Source organism: Pezoporus wallicus, unplaced genomic scaffold (assembly GCF_028554395.1).
Source record: "Pezoporus wallicus isolate ANWC-B61680 ecotype Strahan unplaced genomic scaffold, APGP_CSIRO_Pwel_v1 contig_865, whole genome shotgun sequence".
Lineage (NCBI taxonomy): Eukaryota > Metazoa > Chordata > Aves > Psittaciformes > Psittacidae > Pezoporus > Pezoporus wallicus.
Window position 1 is genome coordinate 1128985 of NW_026636827.1, and position 12449 is coordinate 1141433.

A 12449-nucleotide genomic window follows, 5' to 3' on the forward strand; every position below is an offset into this window, starting at 1 on the left:
AAGCTTCTTTGAAGCCTCAACCAATTGGCAGCGTTAAATCCAGGTGGGTTACAGAAAACCTGGACAGTTTTTAGCTCTTTAGTAGCAGATGGGATACCTTGCCTGAGGCAGGCTGAGGAGGAGAAAGAGTTATGGCTCTCCAAATAACTGAAATAAATCCACATCTAGATAAATTAATCCAGACAGCATGGAAGACTGAAGCAGCTAATACAGTCATGATTGCAAGGGTTTTATATGCAGCCTTGTAGGAAATGCTCCTCCCTGTAGTAAAGCATGTAATTAGAAGGCACATATTTATCTGAAGAAGGAAATCAGATCCTACCCAGCACTGTGTCAGCTGCAGATCTCCTGCTCTACCTATTACATTTTTAAGCTTACTTTGGGAAGTAAAACATACAGCCAAGGTGAAGGTACATCCAAGGTGGAGATGCAGCCAAGGTGGACATGCAACCAAGACCTTCTGTTGTATTCAAAGAACTTTATTTATTTACATTATAACTTCCATTATTCACCAAGTCAAATATATTTTTTTTTAAAGGATGCTTTAAATGCCCTCGTCAAAACACAGAGGACCTGAGTACAAAACATAACGTCCCCAGCTGTTCTTGCAATCAGTGGTAGTTTGCAGCTGAACAACGAAATCACTCATGGAAAGCTCCTCAGGAAGTACTCTCATACCTGAAAAGATGACTGGGAAGCTAAAATGGGGAAGGTTATTGTTTAGTTCAACCAAAATGCAAACTTTGGAGTCCAGCACAGAAATACAAATATAACCTAGTTGCTTCTTCACAAATGTGAATAGATTTGCTGAGGAAGAACATATAAAGGACCAAAAAATCCCCACTGGAAAAAAAAAAATGAACAGCCATTATTTGGCTGCATAAATTATACTTACTCAGGGGTCACTTAGAAAAAGGCAAATAATTATTTTGGTATTATTGTAATGAGATGTTTCCAACTATTTAATGTACTTTTTAAGATTAACTGAAAACATTTAATTTTGGATAAAAAAACAAATAAGGTTACTTATCAGGATAGAGTGCTCCTACTCCTGGCCCAGATCATTTTCAAAATAACTTTCATTTTTACCTGTGAAAATAAAGCAAACAAACAAACCACATTTCAGTTGAAGAGATTTTTTCTTTTCTTTTCCTTTTTTCTTTTTTTTTATTATTTGGTTGGGACACCAATCTGAAAAATCCATTATCCACACAGTTACTTCTTTGTCTTAACCTCAAGATCTTTTTTTCTTTTAAAGGTCAGTGTAAGTCTTCCACAAGTTCTTTAATGAGAAAATTGCTTTATACACTTTAAAGCACAATCATTTTCTGGGTAATCCGGCCTTGGAAAATGAAACAATTTTTCAGCGGGAAGAAAGCTGTTTTTCAGACTTGGCAGTTTATCTGAAAGAAATTATTTCCCAGGCAAAGACACAAGGGTGGTCTTATTGTCATGGAAATCACTTCAAAAATTCGCTGGTAACTTCCCAGTGGGAAAACTTCAATGGATGTAATTATTAATTTAAAAAGAAAGTACTCATGCAGTTTCATATTTATGTAATGCTATCAGCTATTAGTGCCATAGAAACTGAAAGCAAGCTAAATAATAGCACAAATAAATATTTATAGTGTATCTAGATGATCTTAAATTACCTCTGCCATCACCAATGTCCTACTTTGATATTTTTGTTTATAGAAGGGGACAGTTTTTATTGCATAAAAAGCTTGGGACAGCTTTAATTCAGTCGGGTTTTTTCTGCCTTTTTAGATCCTGTTCCCTTCAGGAGCGTTTGTTCGAGCTGATGTGAGCGAGTGGGGAATGGGTCTGACAGTGAGGATGCTGGGCAGCGACTTCAACAGCACCAGAGGTTTGTGTGGTCTCTTTGACGGGATCAGTCACAACGACCTGAACAATGTGCCTGAGGAAAACTTCATAGAGGAGTGGAAGTACAAAGCCAGAGAGGATCCCCCATGGGAGATGCTTTGTAGCACTGTTTCAGGGGGTGTTGATGGGTTTATTTCATTACATATTCCCCTAATGACCTGACAGAGACATCTGCTTAATCTAGCGAGGGAAGCCTGGAAAACTATTACCACCCTACCAGCAAGGAGGCTTAAACACATAAGCACAAAACACATAAGCAGCTACTGAGAGAGGTTTTATATTTGCAAATGATGTGATGTAAACACCTGTGTTAAGATCCCACTCAGCTGTTAAATAAAATGCAGTTCTCACCCATATTAGAAAACTTGGTTAACTGACAATAGTGATTAATTAAGAGTTTGGTATTTCCCTTGTTCTTTTATTCCTGAACACTAATTACAGTATGTGAGTATAGATTAAATATTACATTTTGACAAAGTGTGGTAATACATCTACCATGCTAAAACTTACTATCTACTCTACTAATTATGACAGTGAGGTTTGAAAACTTGCACTTTCTGAGACAGATGGTCTGGAACCAAAGCCAGGAGTCTGGTGCTCTAACACATCATTGTTCTTGCTCCTGTTCCTGTCCATATCCCTGTTCCTAACCCTATCCCAATCCCAAACCCAATCCCTATCATTACCTCTACCCCTATCCCTACCCTTATTAGCTCCTATAGCTGAACATTTTCATTCCTGTTGCTGAACATTAAGTGCTCCTAATAGGTTGACTGTATAGGTTTGTTTGTGAAGTATGTTTTGTAAATAAGGAAAAATAAGGCATACCACCTTAACATACCTTTTAATATGTGCATGTGAATTTAGCACAATTTTTCAATTGATTTTTTTAATAGATTTTTTAATAGATTTATTTGTAAAAATTCAAAAATACTTATAAATATTTAGACCCACTGCATTTCAGAAAATAAACAAACCACTCTACCATATTCTGTTTATATTAAATGGGCCTAAGGAATGGCAATTTAATGGCAATTTTGTCCTGTATTTACAAACTGTACTATTTAGAATACAATAGCCATCTTTAACATCTTAATGATGTGATTATCAGTGAGCGCTTACTTCTGGAAAGGCAACGGAGAACTAGCTTGCTGCAGGAGCCAACCAACTGCTGGCTACACAAAAAGGGGCTAATAAGATCCTTAGAATGACCAGTCCAAGGCAAGTTTGTTGAAAGATCAGAAGCCAAAGCACACTATATAGGATTTTACTTGTAAAACATTGAGGAGTTTTCTAGTGCTTGGCACATATAATGGAGATACTTCAGGGAAGGCAGGAAAAGCTCCTACTAAGTGAGAATGGCAAGAGAGGTGATGAGTTTCACCTTGCAGTACTCTCAAGGGTGGATTCTCAAGAATCCTCCAGACCCTCGTTAAAAAAACAAGCCGGTGAAAAGGCTAAAGTCATCTCCAGAGGAGACTGGACTGGTCTCTGATCTATCCATGGAGAAATGACACAGTAAAAAAACAAAACTGAGAGGATGCTTTTTCTGCTGCTCTTTTTAATTTTATTTTTAGTAACACTGAAAGCATGTTAGGTTTTCTTCAGCATGTGAAGCTAGTCTGAGTGCCCACCATCTGGCAGGTCAGCTCTTTTCCTGGCTTCCACCTCAAGCATCTGCAGGGCTCTGAATGGCACAGATCTCTTTTAAAGACCAGTTTTCTAATGAGACTTTTAAACAATAAAACAACATCAGAGCCTCCCAGCCCTTAAACAACACCCAGACAAAGAAGATCTGAATTTTAAAACATTATTTTAAGTAGGTAAAATAAATTCTGCAAATTATTTTTTTCAAGTCTTTTAAGAAACCAGCAGGAATGCTATTGATTTTGGAGTCTTTCTCTATGATAATAGCCAACTCAGTTTGAAAAACTTGTCTTTAGTTCTTTGTTGATTATAATGGGCAGCTAACAGGAATGATAGTCTAGCCATCTTATGTAGGCGATGGCACATCCTAGCTCACTGAGGTGCTGTCTATATGCGCATGCCTGTGAGGAAGGATGTGGTTTCCAGTGGGTCCATCCTTTCCACACCATACATCCCCATCCTGTTGACCAGGATGGGATGGATGGGAGGTATTTGGTTTCACATGGGAATAACAAAAGAATTTGTTTTAATAAAGTATCAAGACAAAAGAGCTTCAGTTTACTGAAATTTTCATTTTTGTTTTCAGTTTCTGTCCTGATTCTGGAGCAGTTTATGTGATTATCTATCTATCTATCTATCTATCTATCTATCTATCTATCTATCTATCTATCTATCTATCTATCTATCTATCATGTGATAATTACCCTGGACTCCAGTTTATGTAGTATTCCCTCAAAGTAAGAGTTACTTCTGCTTTAGTTTCAGTTTGCAGTTAGCTCATGATGTGAGTCTGGGCAGCTCCAGCTGCAGGTAGCACCACCTTGCAGAGCCAGGGGAACAGGGCATGTAGGGGCGCTGACTCAGACACTAAACTGCATTCTCCAAAGGACCAGCACTCCCTCAGTCACCAAATGTGTTTTAACATCCGAGACCGTAGCGAAGTGCAGAAGAGCTTGTGCATTTCTGTGAGCATGAACACCGTCTTGTATCACATTGTGTTCTGCTGTGCTCACACACTAGGAAAAATGGTTTCATAAATGTCTGGGCTTGTGTTTCAGAAGGAGAAATTGGTTAATTTTTCTTGTGTCATTGTGATGTTTTATTTAAAAGTTAGTATGTATCAATGGTCAAAATCATATATGCCATTTTCAATGTATTTTGGAAAACCTTGATAAAGGCAATTGCATTTTGTACAAAAGTATCTAGTAGCTCCAAAATGTTGCAAATACTTTCACTTTCCTGAAGTATCTTCTATCTTCTGGCTGCAAGACAAAATTAATGCCAAAATAATTTAAAATTTTTGTGTTATTTCAAATTTGGCTGGAAGTAAAGTGCTGCAAACTATTGAGACAAGAAGCATATCCTTTGCTATGAAGCTCCAGGATTCCTCTTGTGCTGCACAAATAAGGTCAATAATTTTACACTCATGAAAATTCTGAAGAAACTTTAATTATGGCTGTTTATTCAAACTGAACTCGCTATAAAGTTCATCCATCATAAAAGCTGGACTAAATTAAAAAGGGGGGAAAAAAAGCAATCACTTCACCTTATTTGATAGTCTAGCCTTATGATCAATAGAAAACTGCTTTGTCAAAAGAAAAATGCAAAGAAAGCTCCATTGGAAGGCAAGAATGAAATGAAATATGCATAAAAATATTTTAGAGGAAAAAAAAAATTTGATTTTCATAAGAAAGCACTTGAAACAAATAAAACTTTTTTTTATTATTGTTCTCCAAGCAGTACCAAGGTCACACCAGGGACAAATCCAAGGCCTTATTTCGTGCATAATATGAAAAGTGTAACCTGCATCTTAAAGGAGGTTCTGCAAAGAGAAGTCAAATAGCTAGGCAATGCTCCAGCAACGCACTTAAGCATCTGTTGTTAAAATGTCCCCATGTAGTGCTTAAAAATGTACAGGACAACTCAAGAAGGGCAGTGCAAAAGCAACTAAAGAAAACAGAGATTGAATTTAAGCATTTTCTTAAGTACTTTGGTAGATTGGGAATTTATACATTCCCCAGCCTCAGGGAAAGAAAGCTTACTTGCTATTGTAAACTAATTTGTTGAATGTTTCCTTCCTCTAATCTTTTTCTATTTTTAAATCAGAATACCTTCAGGAAAGAGTTTATTTGATAAGACTCCAGCACTTTCTGAGGTGAAGGAAAGAAAGAATTACTGCAGATGTCAGAAGGAGAACACCAAGTCCAGAAACATGCTGAATGCCTTTCAGACACCCTTCCCACAGTCCTCTGGTTGCCATTATGGCCATGTGGATTACAGCTCTGCAATCCCATATCTAGATGCTACGTCAGAGTTTGTCACTCACTTAGAAATAGAGTCTGCTTTAAAACAAGATGAGAAACTGTCGACCAAGTCTTTTGATCAACGACATGTGCCTAAATCAGTCCAAAAGCGAGGTAGCCCCAAGGACCAATTAAAACCTCTTGCACACAATATTTCCATGAAAAGAAACAGTTCCATTAAATCTACCAAACCAACAAAAGCTCCAAGGAGAGCAAAAAGGCAAGATAACTATTATGAATACTCAACCTTTCACCCATTGCATGGCCCAAGCCAGAGAGACTCGGAGAGCTTTGCATATTTTTTCCAAGAGGATTACTTTGAAGGGGATCGGATGAAGCTTCCACTGTCATGGCCCACGCCCAACGGCCTAACAGCTGCCAAAGCTCTGGAGATTTGCCACCAAATTCTTGCAAATTCCACCATTGGCTTAGTGTGTGAAGCTCTCCTTGGATAACAGATGGATGAGGCAATTGATATATGCCTTTTAGATTTGCAGCTCAAAGATGATGTGGCTTCAGTGAGGGCACTGATAGCCCTTTTGGAAAATGAATGTGAAAGAAGAGTACTAGGGAACAGAAACAGTGTGTTTCATGTAGAAAACCAGCAAGAAATCCTCACTGTCTTCTGGTGTCCTGCTTTTTGTAATGGCAACGGACAATGTACTGAACTGGGCTGCCAGTGCTTTGAAGACCACAGCTCCTATGATTGTAGCATTGCCAAAAGTAAGTAAAAAATTCTGTTTGCTCCTACCCTACCCATCTTTACATAGCATTAGAATTATTATGTAGAACATCTGCACAGAGTTGTTTGCTCTTCAAACAGCGCTACCAGTAAGGTATTTGATGAATTAGTAATCAGGTTTTGACCTTGAAGAGAAGATCAAAATATCTGGTTGGCTGGTCCTTCACTTTTCACCTGAGTAACTTTTTAAAAATGGATTTTACAAGCCCCTTAGCAAATTGGTTTTGCAGAAGTGATTTTCTTTACATCTGATCTATCACCGGCATGCTGACAAGCAAGCTTCTGACAAAAAAGAGGGTCCTGCTCACCTTGTGGTCAATATTCATGTTAAGACTGTATAGATACTTCTTTTTTTTTTTTCCTCCTGATCAACAGAGAATAAAATCTGAAAATTAATCTGAAACACCTTACCAGTAACAAAAGAAAAAAAAAAATTGAAAGTGACAAAATGAGCAGGTAACATTGTCAAAGCCATAAAATAGTAACATAAAATAGGATGTATTTGAACCTGCAGACCTGATTCTGCAAATTTTAATGTATTACAGTTACAGGGAAGCCTATCCCACTAGGTTTGTTTCTTCTTTACTGTTCAGCCTCTCAATGGTTAAAACCACATCCAGTGTGAATACTGACAGTGCTTGAAACTAAGCTCATGCATATATGTTAGCATTAATTTCAAAATGTAAGCCCTGCCTCAGCAAACCACATAAGCTTACGCTTGAAGTTACAAAAAGGTACTTAAGGCTCAGCTGTACAGTTGAGTTCCTACAGCTTAAGAAGTAAGTCAGCTAAACTGAAATGACAAGGTATGCTCTCTTAACCCAAACCAAATATGGGGAAAAGCCTTTTTATACAATGCTTAGAGCATTATTCTGTATTTAGAACAGGTAAACATATCTAGGGTCAGTTGCCATAGCTTAGCTGAGACACTGGAGCCCCAGGAGCTCAGTGACATATGTGATACCCCAATGCATTTACCAGCTGGGATGGGATTACCCACATACTTCGCAATAAGAATATTTTCAGTGTGTTGATTTAAAGTGGTTTAAATATACCCCAACATTTGTTTTTTTGTTTGGGTTTGTTTTTTGGGGGGGGGGGGGGGGGGGGTTAGGGGGTTGGTGTTTTTTTTTAATGGCAGGCTAAAACTTGCAGGATCATCTCTTAAGTGTGGAGAAATTAATTCTCTTTCATGGAGAGAACAACTGACACTAGTGAATGGAAAATGAGTTGAGCAATTTTGCCGTTAATTGTCCAACATACGATTCAATGTTTAACTTCATTTCTCTGTGAAATGCTCAGGTTAGTGGGGTTACTTAGGACAGATTTTTAAATTTTATTTTCTTTTGCTATGGTTCAAATCCCTCAGATTAAAGGAAAATAACTTCATTATGACCTTTCAAGTAAAACCTAATGGGACCTTTTCTTCTTTCTGCGATATCACATATAAACAAGGACAGAATACAGAGCACAGCCTGAGGTTGCACAGGGAGGTGAGAAGTGAAAACAAACATGCATCAGCTGTGGCAAAGACACCATAAACCATTACCACTCCCTGATCTGCCTTCTTTGTTCATCTCTCACTTTTCTACAGCTGAGACAAATGCGATAGTTGGTCTTTCCTTGAAATCACTTTTCTTCTGGGAGGCTGGTTTATTAGAGTTCATCAAATGATTCCCTCTAGTTTTCCAAAGAATCACTGTTATTCCAACTTCCCCCAGAAGACTCCTGCTCCCTCCAGTGCCACTCACCTGGAAAACCACCCCGCTACTCCAGGGCTCCCATGGTGTCTCCACTGAGAGCTGCTCCATGGAGGCTGAGTTTATAGCATAAACATCTTAGCCTGGTACCTAGGGAAGCCAGCCTGGTGCTGGACCCACAAAAGAGCAGCACAGTTGTAATTAAGAAAGTATAAATTTCTCTTAATGTTTATACTGCTCCATTTGCTGGGAGTGAGTCTGTCAGTGTTGTGACAAAATTAACATTGACAGCTTCAGCAGTTTTCCTAACACAAGGCAGAAGGCCCTTTTCCAAAATTCCCATGCAGTTTTCCCAACATTTCAAGGGCAATGTTTGATTTAAAAAGAAAATGGCCCTTCTTCTCTCTATCATACTGTATACAACCCACATTACCTTAGCTTCAGCCAAGGACTTGCTTTTTTTTTTTAACTCACACCTGTAGAATATTTTCTGTGGGTGTAAACTTTAAGTACAAATATTACTTTTTATTTAAGAAAACCTACAGAACACATTAAGAATAACTTCCTGAGGAGAAGAATGTTTTCTGGCTAAGTAAATTGAGCTCAGGAAAGAAATCATTAAATAAAATCGTAGGACAAATTGCCATTTTGAGCCACCAGTACTTATTATTTTTCCTGAGGAAAAGGTAGTGGCATAACTCTCTGATGCACAGGGTATGTCTTCCGAGGGGTGTACCTGACCCAGGGAACATTTACTATTAATTTTAATATTTTCCACCATACTAGGGAGATGAGAGGGAATTAACTTTAATCACTAAAATCCTCTCTGTGAAATATTGATTATTTTTTTTCTAACTGTAATCTATCTACCAGCTTGCGCAGGGTAAAACCCTGAACATGGAGCACAGTCCAGAGGTATAGATACATCAGTCCACAGAAACCTCTGTGATGTTTTATGCATGGAAATGAGGATCTTAAGGAGGATTTGCTGTTTCCTAAATATCCTGGTAGACAAAACTACTTAGGCATTTACTGTGTATCACACATCCTAAAGAAAATATTTATTCAAAATATTTTACAATTTGTTTTTCATTAAAATGGGGAGTTGGGGGAGAAAGCACCTCATTAGCAAATAAAATTATTCAAGAATTTTGCCCACAGACTAACAACAACAACAACAAAAAAAAAATCTATCAACATTTTTTGAGGGCTCTTTGTTAAAGAAGGGATCCTCCTTCATATAAAAACCCAGGGTTTGCTTGGATGGGCTTGGTTTGCATTGTTTGGATTGTGGGGTTTTTCTCCCGCAAAATGAAGAGACTAAAAATAAAAAGGATCCATGTCCTGACCAAAGTTACCTAAGATATCATGGTATTTACAAATGGGGACAATGGGAAGAGTTGTAAACACTTTCTGTAACATAGGTTCTACCAGTGCAAAACATTTCAGAAAATATACCTTTGAATCCATAGATTGCTGTCGTTTGACTCTTCCCAAAGCACAGTGCCAGAACAGTCATTGGCTTCTCCATGTGGTGGGTGAGTGGGAGGCAGTATGAATTTCCCCCAGAGTCCGTGGTGACAATTTGAAGATTGTTCCCATATAAGTCCCTTTATAGAGAAGGGGAACAACATTGAAAATTAACTTCTCAGCATGTTCACTGGATACTTGCCAATTTACTGAAGACCAGTGATTAATTAGTTAATTATACTAATTTCAGTTCTAAAGATGGGATTCCCAGAGGGTTATTGTCCCTCATATCCTTGTGTCCATGCTCTTGTCAGCTCATTCTTCAGTCATCCTTTCACATTCTTGTGGAGGCTTAATCAGCTTCAAACAAAGGGGTCAGAACAATCCTATCAAGGCCTCCCATGGTCAAATGCAAATGGGATTTGCCTGAGACAAGCTCAGTTTTCTGTCTCTGACTCACACTATGGAATGTAATGTGTATGTATGGAATGTAATGTAATATATGGAATGTGTTTGAGACAAGCTCAATGTCCAGGCTCTCACACAGAAATAAGGAGATGATGAAGCATTTGAAGAACAAGCTATGTGCAAAATTGAGGAAAAAATAATATTCCTGAAAAATTAAAACCAAGGTAATAACTGTCATGATTAATTTGTAGGACCTTTCCCTATGTCTTTTGTATAACTGTAGAGAAACTGAGACGACTTCACACAAGAAGTTGATTTCCACATTGAGTATGAAGAGTGAAAAGTACTGCCACAGTCTAGACAGAATCAATGCAATGAACTGCAATGACCTCCATGTATTAAAGACTATTTATGAATTCATTTATGAGCGATCTAGAATATTCTTTCTATATATGCAAAAATACAGAAACCGTTTATCTATAAAAGTACCCGATCTTGTAATTGCAATGTAAAGCAGATCTATATGTCCAGCCTGAGGTCAGATCCCCTACAAGGAGAATTAAATCTTAGCTGTGGCATGCCAATCACTCTGACATTATAATACTTAGAAAAGGTCAGCTTGTTAATTTGGTACAGACAAGCAAGAAAAGTATTAGTGTGAGCTTCGCCTTTAGCTTTTCTTCATTTTTTTTACTTTCATTCACAACAGTTTTAAAGATATTTGCTTGTTTTTACATTTCATAGGCAGAATGTTCTACATACCGCACAATCATAGAGTCATTTAGGTTGAACCCCCAAGGTATGCATGTCATCTCACACCTATTTGCAGGGCAAAGTGCTACAGTATAACACAATAAATATATGCTTCTTAAATGGCAACTCAAAAGCCTGGAAGTCCTCAGAACTGAAGTCCTGTTGACATCACTAAAGCCAGAATTTCACACCAGAAAGGCCATTAGAGATGAAGAATCAAGATCAATCTCAGAAATAAAGCTATGCTCCAACCAGAACAGCCTAAGCCCCCTAACAGCAGCTCAGGCACCCTGACCTGGCTGGCAGAACGTAGGCAATCAGCACTGTGCAAGCACAGGTGGGATAAGCCTTTGGTCTTTTGTACTAATAAGTAGAGGTTCTGTAGAAAGGAAAGAAAAGGAAGAGAAATTAAGAACTGAATTAGGTTTGTGCAGGACATATGAAACTGCTGCCTCTTTCACTTTCTTTTAAAAAGGACAGAAGAAACAGAAGAATGTATCTTGATATTGGAAATGCTAACTCTTAAATGCCATTGTTAGGAAGAAAGTTTTTCCAGGAGAAGTTACATGATTAATGAACAAAGGAGAAGGCAACTCATTTGACTGGCTTTATATTTTCCCATTAACTCTAAAACAAATCTCCATCTAATTTTTTCAGGCTGGAATTATAGATACAAATTAAAACTTCCCCAAGATCAAAAAGGCCATCAACATAATTCAGGTATCTTTTCCAAGGTCACCCAATCTCAGCTACACTTGCCAGTACATAATAATAGTTTTGACCAGCACACAACCACAAAAAAATGGCCATGCAGTATGTTTAGGGATCAGGACACAACCCAAAACATGTCTGGAATAATTTTAAATCAAAATATGTAGAAAGAAAAAAATATGGGAAATGTGGCTTGCAGACAGGCTTACTCCTCTGCTCTGCCCAACTCCAATGGGAGCAGTCCAGGTGGCCATAGCTATAATTATCCTCACATGAAAACTGCAATTTGGAGTTGAAAGGCACCTCTGAAATTTGGCAATGCTCCAGAAGCTTAAACTTTCTTAACGTTGCTAAACATTTCATAAACCTTCCCCCCAACACCTGCATAAGGTGCTTAAAATGTCATTACCATATGTAATTAAATGCAGAATCCAATTACTGCAGATAGCAAATAAGGTTGGTGCTTACTGTTTGTATATATTGACCATACTGCTTATAAAAAAAAAAATATCCTGACTACTAAAGCACGCATAGAGGGATGTAATACGCAGATTGTATGAAACTCTAAAGAGCAATTACAAGATAAAAAGTAATGAGGAATAATAAGGACAAATTAGTTTCAGTAAAGTAATGACACTTGAAGTTTAAATTTCTCTATGTGAAGTTCTGGGAAAAAAGTAGTCAGCAAAGAAATCAAAGTGAGGAAAAACAATAGTGAGAAGGTGAGAAGTTAATGCTTACCTAACACACTTACAGACATTCCATTTTCATGTCAATAAGTTTCAATAGCATTATTAAGAAGTTCCGTGAATCCAGCTGCATTTTCAGAGC

At 37.8% G+C, this 12449-nt stretch overlaps 1 pseudogene; it reads left to right on the top strand.

The window, feature by feature from the left end:
- LOC130595272 (von Willebrand factor D and EGF domain-containing protein-like) overlaps positions 1-12449 on the top strand; it is a 184152-nt pseudogene that overhangs the window by 81378 nt on the left and 90325 nt on the right.